This window comes from Bos grunniens, chromosome 4 (assembly GCF_055505025.1).
Source record: "Bos grunniens cultivar Pamir isolate PY7600 chromosome 4, Bosgru_T2T1.0, whole genome shotgun sequence".
Classification (NCBI taxonomy): Eukaryota; Metazoa; Chordata; class Mammalia; order Artiodactyla; family Bovidae; genus Bos; species Bos grunniens.
The window spans coordinates 14,395,934-14,408,405 of NC_141168.1; the positions used below are offsets into that span (position 1 = coordinate 14,395,934).

General features: G+C 49.0%; 1 long non-coding RNA gene across 4 annotated transcripts; it reads right to left on the reverse strand.

The window, feature by feature from the left end:
• Positions 1-853: 853 nt before the first annotated feature.
• LOC147373639 (uncharacterized) lies at positions 854-10,873 on the reverse strand. Of its 4 annotated transcripts, XR_015163138.1 has the most exons (5): positions 10,812-10,856; positions 7,905-7,988; positions 7,734-7,807; positions 7,434-7,623; positions 854-5,895 (listed from the first exon to the last, which is right to left on the reverse strand). It is a non-coding gene; the product is annotated as an uncharacterized LOC147373639 (long non-coding RNA). The 4 variants fall into 4 exon arrangements; XR_015163136.1 differs by having other exon boundaries at positions 7,734-7,988; positions 10,812-10,873; XR_015163137.1 differs by having other exon boundaries at positions 7,434-7,807.
• Positions 10,874-12,472: the final 1,599 nt, after the last annotated feature.

Here is a 12,472-nt window from a genome sequence, read left to right on the forward strand (position 1 = left end):
TGAACCCCTTGGCAGGACCCAGGGCTGGCTCCTCTATGCCCTTCCCTGTCCTGCACAGCCCCTCAGCCAAGGGTGGGTGTGAGGTGAGCACTGTCCCCATGTCCCCATATGCCCAGAACATGGCTTTTTCTTCTCTTCCTGTCCCTGCCTGACACTCATCACACAGCCCTCACCAGCCACACTTATCCCTCACCCTCCCCTTCCCATGCTGCTCCAGGTGACGACCCCTGAACACATCCTGAGGCTCGAGGAACGTCCCCACTCCCCTGGGCAGTGAGGAGTCTGTGCTGGGTCCATGTGTCTGGACTACTCCGGGAGCTCAAACCTGCTCCCTGATGCAGGCATGTAGCCAAGGTTCCCCTAAGCTGCCCTCTCCAGGGTGACTCTCAACCCCTCCAGCACACCCTGCTTACCATGGGCCCACAGTGCCTCCTAGTGGCCCATGGTCTCATGGATCTGTGCCTTCCATCTACAACAAGAACACAAATTCCCCACACTCCACACTTTCAAGCCCTACACACACACACACACGCGCGCACACACACACACACACACCCTTCATATGCTGCCTTCCCAGCATGGCTGAATTAGGGTTGATCTTCAAGTCTAGTCTTAGCCTGTGGAGGTAAAACACTGTATGATTAGACATTTCTACTAAGAAGGAAATAATTCCTGTACCACTCCAATGACAATAGATAGCTAAAATGGAGTGATACGGGCAATAAAAATAAGAGCTCCGTGATCTCAAATGAAGCCAGCCTGCACACCTGTATTCCAGACCTCCTTTTGATTAAGCAGATCTATATATTTCCAGATTTCATATTTAAATTAAGCATTACCAAATTCTAGCAGGTGCATTTTATAAAGAGGCTTTATGTATGTTAAACTATTTATTTCCTATGAACTTGTAAAATCTTAATATAATAAAAAACCATGAAAGAACTATTTTGACTTTGAGAAGATTTCTCTGAGGGAAAAGTAGAAACCTGGTCCAGGATAATTGAGATGCTAGGAAAGATGGGCAGGGAAGGAGAACACACACACCCAGCCTGTCTCTCCTCCTGGGAATGAACTCCCAAGGGATTTTGGATGGTTTCTAATTAACTGAGTTTGTTTTCTCTTTGATGATCCCAAGAGCTTGCTCAAACACGACCAATTAGGCATGGTTACCAAGTTCCCTGTGTCATGGGAAGGGACGTGGCCCAGATGAGGGGAGAGCCATGTGTCTGCAGCAGAGAGGGCAGGGGAGCTGAGGCCAAGACAGTAAAGGAGGAAAGACCCTCACCTCCTGTGGGCTAGAGCAGGGAGCACTTGAGAGCTAGGCTGTGGGAGAAACTTCCAGAGAGACAGCAATCAGGTGCTGGGAGAGACAAGAGGGTCTAGATATATCTGATTTACTAATATTCTTCCCTTCTGGAGGTCTTAAGCTGATGAGGAAGAGTCAGAACTAGTCAGAATTGGATGCAGTCTGAACTGCATCCAGGGAGGATGCAGAGGAAAGACAGAGACTGATGGTGGACATGTGTCTGCGAGTCCCTGGGGTCAGATCCAGGCCTGTCCAGGTCACACATCCAGGGTCACAGTGCTGGCACGTGGTCCCCAGGGCTCTGAGGCTCCCAGTGCTAGGAGCCTGCATATTGGACCCTGTCTTTTTGCACAGAGAGCAGGTGGCCGTGCAGCGCCGTGGAGTAACTGCTGGTACAGAAGTAAACGGATGTCTGGGACTGGTTGGCGGACTCCAGCGTGAGAGCAAAGTTCTCTTTGCTTGATCTGGAGACGCTGTACCCGTCAGGCACATCTCCTGGCTCGCTAGAACGCACACCAGCTGAGTAATGGACCAGCCTCAGCCCGTGTCCCAGGTCTTGTCGGTACCAGTACATATAATCGTGATTCAGATCCTGAGTACATTTCAGTGTCGCGTTCTGTCCTCTCCTCACGACCTGTAATCTGGGGTCCTGAGTGACACCAGCATGGACCGCCCCTGTGGAGAAGCAGGACCCATGCTGCAGTCACAGCAGACAGGCTTAGTGCTGGCACCCCCAAGGGGACCCTGCCCCCTAGGACTCACCTGCCTGCAGGAGACAGAAGACCACACAGCCCAGGAGGCAGGGGCTCATGGCGGGGGTGGGGCAGGCAGAGGGCCCTCTGGTCTGAGTGTGGATGAGAGGGGAGAGGGGCTCTTCAGGGAGTCCTTCTGAGATGTCACTGTCCCTGCAAGCCCCCTGAGATGTCACTGTCCCTGCCCGGCCCCAGAACCAACCTGTCTCTCAGGGGGCCACACCCCTTCCTGTAAAGGCTCAAATGAGAAATGAACCTGAGCGATAAGTTCACAGCACGGAGCCCTATCCAGATCATGGCACGTACACTCACACGGCTGCAACCTTTCTGTAAGTGTTAAAGATTTTTTCTGTAGATATTAAACTGATTAAATGTGTTGTATGTTCTAGTCCAGAGATAGGTCTTCATTAACATGTATATTACTTGTATTTACCTACATATTTCTGGAGTTTTGAATCCTGAGGAAATCCTTCTGGCTTCCTGCTGCCCTTTATGATAAGTGTCCCAAGAGCACTTCAAAAGGAGAAGGCAGTGGCAACCCACTCCAGTGATCTTGCCTGGAAAATCCCAGATACTGGGGAGCCTGGTGGGCTGCCGTCTATGGGGTCACACAGAGTCAGACTCAACAGAAGCGACTTAGCAGCAGCAGCAGTTCTTCAAGGCACCATTTCCGCAACATTGACCGCAGTCCTGAGACTGTCCTTCCACCTACCATGTTTCTCCAGGTTTCTGCTCCCAACCTCATCTCAGGCTCATCAACATTTGAGGAATTCTTTGGTCTATTTCTAACCAATTCACTGACAGACGGTCCACCGGTCAAACGCAGGTACAGCTCCTTCATGTTCAGGGCAGCCCGTGATTCCGTGTTGGGGAGAGGGAGCAAGCAGAGCCCCCTCAGGCCGGTGACCCACCTTTCTGGGTGGAGAGAATTGGGTGCCCAGCACAGGATGACGTTTTGGCACAAAGGAATACTGATGCAGGAGGGACGTGGAGGGAGGTGCAGACGCCAGGGTGATGAAAAATGCTCAGTTTTTATTTGAGACATTCCTCTCATGGGAATACCTTCTTGTGATTGGTGGCTGCCATTCACTGAGTACAGTTCATATTACAGAGCCCCAAACTGTATCTTGTGACACATAACACAACAGATGTATGTAATTTGCTTGTACAGAGATAGTTCCATGAGCAAGGGGACCACGGGTGTTGAGAGCACACTTGCGCCGGGATGCTCGCTGTAACACTTACGAAGTATGAGATCTGGGCAACTCACGACCCTCAGATGTACAAACAGTTAAAATAATACTTATTTTGATGACTTCAGTGAGCATTAAAACACACGAAGATATAAATGTCTGGGAAAGTCTATCACTCCACCAGGACTGGGCTTGGCAGGCTGGCAGCTGACACACGGGCACCACTTCCTGAGCTGGGGCAGGACTGTTTTTGTCCCAGAGGCACCTGATCATGCAGGGCTGTGTCTTGGCTGCTGGCACAGAGATACACCGCTGAGTCTGTCAGCTCCAAGGGGGTGAGGCTCAGCTCAAAGCCAGCATCACTGAACTGGTTTCCTGAGAATCGATCTGATATGTTTCCTTTTTGATACACTTTCCCATCATAACACTGAACAAGAAACTGGGGGCTCTAGCCCAGGGCCTGTTGGTACCAGTATACAGAGAGGTGTCCAGATTCAGGGGAACATCTCAGAGTCACTTGCTGCTTTCTTTATTTGATCAGGTACTTGGGGGTCTGGGTGACTCCAGAATCCACCAGGCCTGTTGGGGAGAAGACAAGAAAGCTGAGGGAAGAGCACAGGGAAGCCTCCTGCTGCAGCCCTCTTCACCAGGCTTCTATCTCAGGAAGGCAAAGACATCTCAGAAGCTCCCACACTGTGTCCGGGACTCACCTGCTCCCAAGAGGCAGAGAGTCACACAGCAGAGGAGCCTGGAGCCCATGGCAGCAACAGGAACCCAGGACTGATGCTGGCTGGGGGCGGGGTTCCTGGGGTGAGGGGGTAAATATTGACCTTCCTGCTTCCCTGATTGGAGCATTTGCCTATGACGTCACAGCTCTGTGTCTCTGAAGGTTGCCCTTGTCCACTGGAACTCTTGCCAGGACCCAGGGCTGGCTCCTCTAAGCCCTTCCCTGTCCTGCACAGCCCCTCAGCAAAGGGCGGGTGTGAGGTGAGCACTGTCCCCATCTCCCCATATGCCCATAACATGCCTTTTTCTTCTTGTCCTGTCCCTGCCTGACACTCATCACCCAGCCCTCACCAGACACACTAATCCCCTCACCCTCCACTCCCCATGCTGCTCCAGGAGAGGACCCCCTGGGCATATCCAGAGGCTCCAGGCATGTCTCCATTCCCCTGGGCAGTAAGGAGTCTGTGCTGGGTCCATGTGTCTGGACCACTCAGGGAGCTCAAACCTGCTTTCTGATGCAGGCATGTAGCCAAGGTTCCCCTAAGCTGCCCTCTCCAGGGTGACTCTCAACCCCTCCAGCACACTCTGCTTACCATGGGCCCACAGTGCCTCCTAGAGGCCAATGGTTTCATGGATCTGAGCCTTTCATCTAAAACAAGAATACAAATTCCCCACACTCCACACTTTCAACCCCTACTCACACATACACACACACCCATACACACACCCCTCATCTGTTGCCTTCCCAGCCTGGATGAATTAGGGCTGATCTTCAAGTCTAGTCTTAGCCTGTGGAGGTAAAAAAATGTATGATCAGATATTTCTACTAAGAAGGAAACAATTGCTGCACCACTACAGTGCAAGTAGTTAGCTAAAATGGAGTACTTCGGGCAATAGAAATAAGTGCTCTCATGATCTCAAATGGTGGAAACCTGGTCCAGGTTAATTGAGATGCTAAGAAAGAGGGGCAAGAAGGGAGAACACACACACCCAGCCTGTCTCTGCTCCTGCTAATGCACCCCAAGGGATTTTGTATGGTTTCTAGTTAACTGAGGTTGTTTTCTCTTTGATGACCCCAAGACCTTGCTCAAACATGACCGCTTACACGTGGTTACAAAGTTCCCTGTGTCATGTGAAGGGACATGACCCAGATGAGGGCAGAGCGGTGTGTCTGGAGCAGAGAGGGAAGGGGAGCTGAGGCCAAGGAAATAAAAGAGGAAAGATCTGTCCCTCTGATGGGCAAGAGCAGGGAGAACTTGAGAGCTAGGCTTCAGGAGAAACTTCCAGAGAAACAGCAATGACGTGCTGGGAGAGACAAGAGGGTCTAGATATATCTGATTTACTAATATTCTTCCCTTCTGGAGGTCTTAAGCTGATGAGGAAGAGTCAGAACTAGTCATAAATGGATGCAGACCGAACTGCATCCAGGGAGAATGCAAAGGAAAGACAGAGACTGATGGTGGACACATGTCTCCGAGACCCTGGGGTCAGATCCAGGCCTGTCCAGGTCATACATCCAGGGTCACAGTGCTGGCACGGGGTCCCCAGGGCTGAGGCTCCTGGTGCTAGGAGCCTGCACGTGGGCCTCCTGTCTTTTTGCACAGAAGCAGGTAGCCATGCAGTGCCATGGAGTAACTGCTGGCACAGAAGTATGCAGATGTGTGGGAGCAGTTGGCAGAATCCAGCGTGAGAGGGAAGTTCTCTGTGTTTGATCAGGAGACGCTGTAGCCCTCGGGCACATCTCCTGGCTCGCTACTGGACACACCAGCTGAGTACTGGATCGGTCTGTGTCCCAGGTCTTGTTGGTATCAGTACATACAGTTATGACCCAGATCCTGAATACATTTCAGTGTCGCGCTCTGTCCTGTCCTCACGACCTGGAATCAAGGGTCCTGAGAGACATCAGCATGGACCACCCCTGTGGAGACGGAGCACACCAGACAGGCTTAGTGCTGGCATCCCCAAAGGGGACCCTATCCCCAGGACTCACCTGCCTGCAGGAGACAGAAGACCACACAGCCCAGGAGGCAGGGGCTCATGGCGGGGGTGGGGCAGGCAGAGGGCCCTCTGATGTGTGTGTGGATGAGAGGGGAGAGAGGGTCTCCAGGGAGTCCTTCTGAGATGTCACTGCCCCTGCCAGGCCCCAGAGAAAACCTTTCACTCAGGCGGGCACCCCCCTTCCCCTGGAGGCTCAAATCAGGAATGATCCTGAGTGAACTGTTCATATGTGACCGACCTGACAGCATATTAAAAAGCAGAGACATTACTTTGCCAACACAGGTCCGTCTAGTGAACGCTATGGTTTTTCCAGTGGTCACGTATGGATTGTTGGGCCATAAAGAAAGCTGAGGGCCAAAGAATTGATGCTTTTGAACTGTGGTTTTGGAGAAGACTCTTGAGAGTCCCTTGGACTGCAAGGAGATTCAAGCAGTCCGTCCTAAAGAAATCAGTCCTGAATACTCTTTGGAAAGACTGATGCTGAACCTGAAGCTCCAATACTTCAGCCACCTGATGGGAAAAACTCATTTAAAAAGGCTCAGATGCTGGGCAAGATTGTAGGCGGGAAGAGAAGGGGACAATAGAGGATGAGATGGTTGGATGGCATCACCAACTCGATGGAAACATGTTTGAGTAAACTCTGGGAGTTGGTGATGGTCAGGAAAGCCTGACCCGCTGCAGTGCATGGGGTCGCAAAATGTCAGACATGACTGTGGGACTGAACTGAACTAAACAGCTCACAACAGGGAGATCCATCCTGCTCAATGAAAATAAGCCTTACAATTTGTTGTAAACTTTCCATAAAACTGTTCACAACTTTATGTATACTTTATTCCAGAAATAGCTGTTCATTATCACATATATCCAGTTTATTGATCTGTAGTTTATTATTTCTGTAGTTTTGAATCTCAGGGAAAATCCTCAGGCCTTCCTGCTGCCCTTTATGACTCACGTGTCCCAAATAATCCCTCATGTTTCTATTTTGTTTAATTGACAACAGTCCAGTTCATGTCCTTCCACCCACAGTGATTATGGTTCTGGTTCCCTAACCTTAGGGCAGGCTCATCAACACTTGAGGAATCCTTGGGCTCCCTTTCTTATTAATTCACCGACTGACAGGGTGCCTGTCACATGCAGGCTCAGCGCCTTCATGTCCACCTGAGCACGTGCTTCTCGTCGTGTCTGAGGGTTGGGGGAGCAGCAAGCCGAACCACCTCAGGCCTGTGACCCAGCTTTCTTTGAGGAGAGAAGCTGGTTGCCCACCACCACGGATGACGTGTTGGCACAAAGGAGTGCAGACGTGGGAGGGATGTCGGGACAGATGGCTGACCCCGGGGTAAAGGAAAAATGCTCCGATTTTACGTGAGACATCCATTGCATGGGGGTACTTCCTTGTGAAGCAGACAGCCATTCAGTAACTGATATCCTAGAGGCCCAGACTGTATCACATGCACAAACCTCACATTTAGAAGGATCCTGTTCTGGCTGCCATGCTCTGCTGCTGTGATTTTCAAATTCTCAATAATTTCTGATCCTGAATATCATGCACCTGGTCCTGAGTGGGTGACTGTGGTGACCTCCTGATGAGCTGGTTTCCATGGAACCCGATCGCAGGTCTGGGGTCTGGGTGACTAACCATTCCCTGGGCCTCAGAGACAAAAACACAGAAGCTAAGGTCAGAAGCAACAAATGAGCTCGATGTTGTAGCCACAAAAACAAGCCTTCAATTGGAGCCTGGCAAGTCCATGGGATCCATACCTGTGCTCAGAATGTCTCTGGTCCAAGAGACAGTGGGACCCACAGCGCAGGAGACTAGTGCCCAGGCCAGGCCACTATAGAAAGGGGGACTTTTCAGTTCAACTCCTGTGACTTGGACACTGGGCTCAAATCAAAGGCAAGCCTTCTCCCTGACATGAAATGATCTCTCACCAAAATCACTGCTGCTGGTAGGAGGCAGTGCTGTGTGCATATCACATGGGACCTCAAAGGAATTTCCTAGGAGATGAGGACATCCTGTCAAAATAGCATCATAGAATCATTTCAGACAATATGTGCACGAGAAAAATTTATGAACGTGAATAAATAATTAAAAAAAAAAGCCTGTACAGCAGGGAAGACCTTTGGATGGTCATTTTTCAAACCATCCATCTCCAGATAGGATAGTCCCTGACATGGATATGGTGCTCACATGCTTTCAAGAACTTCTTCAACCAAAATACTTTCCAGGAGCAATTTCGTAAATATCTAGCTCTGGGCTAAAGAGGACTTTAAAACAAAATGACAGCAACAGAAATACTATGGTTGTCAGGGAAGGAGACAGGCCTGGCAATGGGGCCTCAGAGGATTTTTGGTGATGAAATGTTCTCAGCCTTTATAGGTGAATGTTCCGTGGGCACACACACATGGATTGATCAGAACCATTCATCTGTTCACTGGACAGTGTGTAATGTTACTGTATATACAGCGGACCCCTTGGACTACACTATTTTGAACTTCAGGGGTCCACTTTTGTGTGGAATTATTAATAGATGCTAACTACAGACCTTGGTGTTCATGTGGTAAAGAATCTGCCTGCAATGGGAGAGACCTGGGTTGGATCCCTGGGTTGGGAAGATCCACTGGAGAAGGGAAAGGCCACCCACTCCAGTATTCTGGCCTGGAGAGTTTCATGGACTGTATAGGGGTGGCAAAGAGTCAGACAGGACTGAGTGAGTTTCACTTTCACTTTTCACAGTACCACACAATTGTGGCTGGTTGAATCTGAGGATGTGACATCGTAAACAGGGTTGACTGAATTTTAAACACATTTTACAGCAGGGTTAAGGCTGGTTCAGGGGCCCAAAACTTCACATTATTCAAATGTTAACTATAATTCATATGCCAATACAGTTGATGTAAAAATGCCTGAGGGTAAGTTACATGCTCTTTTTCTCTCATGTATTGAGCCAGCAAGCATAATTACTTTCTTTCCTGTGACATCTGAAGACCTCAAATATAGGCTTTGAAGTCACAACATGTCCATATCTACTTTCGCACCTAGGAAGCACTAGAGGAGGCTGTCAGAGGTTAGCAAAGGGAGTCAAGAAATCCATGGTCCTGTTACCTGCCAGGGACTTCATGCTTACTAAATTCTTGTGCAGCCCTGGAAGGTGGTGTCCTGACTAACGCAATAAGTCAACTTGACTCTGCCTTGGATATTTAGCTTTATTTTTTGGGTGCTCCAATGAGGGATATTTTTTGGTTCAGACGGTAAAGTGTCTGCCTGCAATGTGGGAGACCGGGGTTTGATCCCTGGGTCGGGAAGATCCGCTGGACAAGGAAATGGCAACCCACTCCAGTACTCTTGCCTAGAAAATTCCACGGATGGAGGAGCCCAGTGGGCTACAGTCCATTGGGTCACAAAGAGTGACAAGACTGAGCGACTTCACTTTCAACATGTGAATAGGTATGTTTTAATAATAGATTAGATAACCTTTTAGTTCATAAAGCAGATGACCCTCCATAATGTCGGTGGCCTTCATGAAACCAGGTGAAGAGATGAATAGACGAAAACACTGATCCTCCCTCAAGTAAGAGATAATTGTCAGCGGATGGCCTTCACACTGGACCGTTAAATCTTTGCTTTTGAACTTAAACATCAGCTCCCCTCAGTCTCTAGTAGCACCAGACCCGCTTGCAGCTTTTGGACTTACCAGTCTTAACAACTATGTGAGCCGATTGCCTTAAAACTTGTATGTGAGTATGTGTGTGTATGTGTGTGTGTGTGTTTATGTGTATTATTTATTCTATGTGAGGGACAGTTTTATGGGGGCAAAGACCACAAGTAATGAGGACAGGTGCCAGAGTCCAACTCCAGCAACCAGGGATTCACCCTGAAGAGATGGACAGTGTCGGCGAATGAGACAGCTTCTCATTTTTCTTGGGCTGCCTGTTTATTCCAAGTTTAAGATTCTCTTTTATACTTTTACAAAAACATTAGGCCAGAGGTTTGACATTTTCAGTTCCCCCTCTCCCAGATTTATTATCTCCATAAATCATTGTTGCTCTTCAAACAGAGTTCCTGCTTCAGTGATTCTCTGGGGATCAGCCTTGTCATCTATTATCTACCTCTTCTAATGTGTCCTATAGTTAACTTGTGATTACATTGTAAATCATGCTACATTCCTCAGTTTACTACTTATCTTCCTAAATCCTGTTTGCCCCTAACATCCTGAGCTCACTATCTCTTAACAAGGCTTCTAGCTATAGTGTCTCTAAAAATTCCTAACTTCCATAAGCTATAGTAAAATATGCTAACTTTACAACATTCCTTAAATCTTTAACTTCTAACTATTTTAATTATTACTAAGCCCTAAATTCAGTAAACTCCTTTGCCATAAACATTCTCCTCACAAATAGGCTTCAGATATCAATCCCTCCCATGGCCTCAAGCTACGGCCTATGTGCTCATCCTGGAACACACTTTTGTAAAAGTCCTTGAACAAATGTCAATGATTAACTTTATGAATTATTTTCTGAGCACAGCTGCAGAAGGCTTTGTGCCTTTGCATGTTCCTCTCAAGAACAATAAGCACGTTAATATTCCTTTTCAGTCAACTCAGCCGAGGAGAGGAAAAGACAAGTCAGAATTACAAGGCCTAACTCCTTCATCCTGGGATCCCTGCCTGCGGAATGAGGAGAGGGGGCTGGGGACCGTGCCTCCATTTTGTCAGTAATGCCTAACGTGGCTCCCAACAGACAGGCTTGAATCAAATTCCTTGCTCTGAAAGTAATGACATATAAGATGTGGACAAGTCAGTTCCCATCAAATGTATAAATAGGTAAAATAATACTTACCTAGAATGATGTTTGGGAGCATTAAAACACAGCAGAGGAAGAACGTCTGGGAGAGTCTCTCGGATCTATCTAGCCCTGACAGGCAGGCAGTCACCCTCACAGCCACTTCCTGAGCTGGGGCAGAAGTGTTTTTGTCCCAGAGGCACCTGATCATGCAGGGCTGTGTCTTGGCTGCTGGCACAGAGATACACGGCTGAGTCTGTCAGCTCCAACGAGCTCAAGTTCAGCTCAGAGTGAAAGTCACTAAACTGTTTTCCTGAGAATCCATCCAGGAGCTGTGCTTCTCCCCTCACTTCCTGCCTGTAATACTCAACGAGGAACTCGGGGCCCTGGCCCAGGGCCTGTTGGTACCAGTACACGGAGAGGTGTCCGGAGACAGGGGAGCATCCCAGGGTCCCTCGCTGTCCTCTTGCTTTAATCAGGTATCTCGGGGTTTGGGTGACTCCAGAATCCACAAGGCCTGTGGGGGAAGAAGACTGGGGCTGAGAAAGAACGCGGGAGAGAACCCGATGGTGCCTTGGATTCAGGCAGGGTCAGGCCAGGAACACGGATTCCCCCCTGTGCCAAACACCCACCTGCTGCCAGGAGACACAGAGCCACACAGGAGACGGGGCTGCAGCCCATGGCAGGAGGGCCAGAGCTGGGAGGCGTATCCGTGCTCAGAGCTCTGGTTCTCTGAGAGCTGGGGTTCTGGGCCTCCTTTCTCTGACTAGAGGTGAGGCAGTGACGTCACTGTTCTGATGTCACTGCCTCTGCTGGTTGCCAGAAATCTGACCTCTCATTCCAGGTCGCTGATCCAGGAACCCTGCTCTGTCCTACAAAGTCTTTTAGATGATGTGTGAACTGGACTGCTGGTCTCAGCGAGGCTGGGTTTATGCCCGACGCCCTTCCCCATGTCTCCTTCGCTTTTCTCCTCAGGTAGGTGTTTCTCTTTCCTACCACCTCCGAGCTCCATACCCTTCACTTTTGCTGCAACCTCAGAGGCTCCCTCAGCACTGCATAGTTGAAGTTCATAGCTCCCAGCTGGGACAGCAAGCCTGCAAATTAGTGCCTATGCTAGTAAGGCTTCTAGAGATAAAAACACCAAATAAAGCTTTCTCTTAAGCCTCCTGGTCCCAGGCACTAGCTCTGTCTGCTTGCTCTGCCCCTGAAACTTGTGGAGTTTCTCAGCTGCACAGTGTCCCGCTGTGGTCTATGCGTGGAAACCAAAATTGTCTGCCCAGATTTAATAGCCATGGGATGTGTTCATATTTGAAAATATTTCACTGATTGCCGATTGAACTGTGTGTTTGCTTGTTTTGTTTTTCTAAAGTACACACACACAATTAGAAACACAAACACACCAACCAGCCTGGCATAGCTGATTCATGATTTTGTATTTCAAGAGAAAAGAAATGTGCTTATGCAGGAAATATTTAATACTTGACTTTCAGAAGATTGTGATGAGGGAGATGCTACAAACTTGGGTTAGGTTTTGTCGGTGGTGGTGGTGGTGTTGTTCAGTGGCTAACTCGAGTCCAACTCATTAAAACCCCCTGCATTGCAGTGTCCCAGTCTCCCCTGTATTCACTATCTCCCACATTTGCACAAATTCATGTCTGTTAGTCGGTGGGGCTATCTAACCACCTCGTTCTCTGCCACCCCATTCTCCTCTTGCTCTC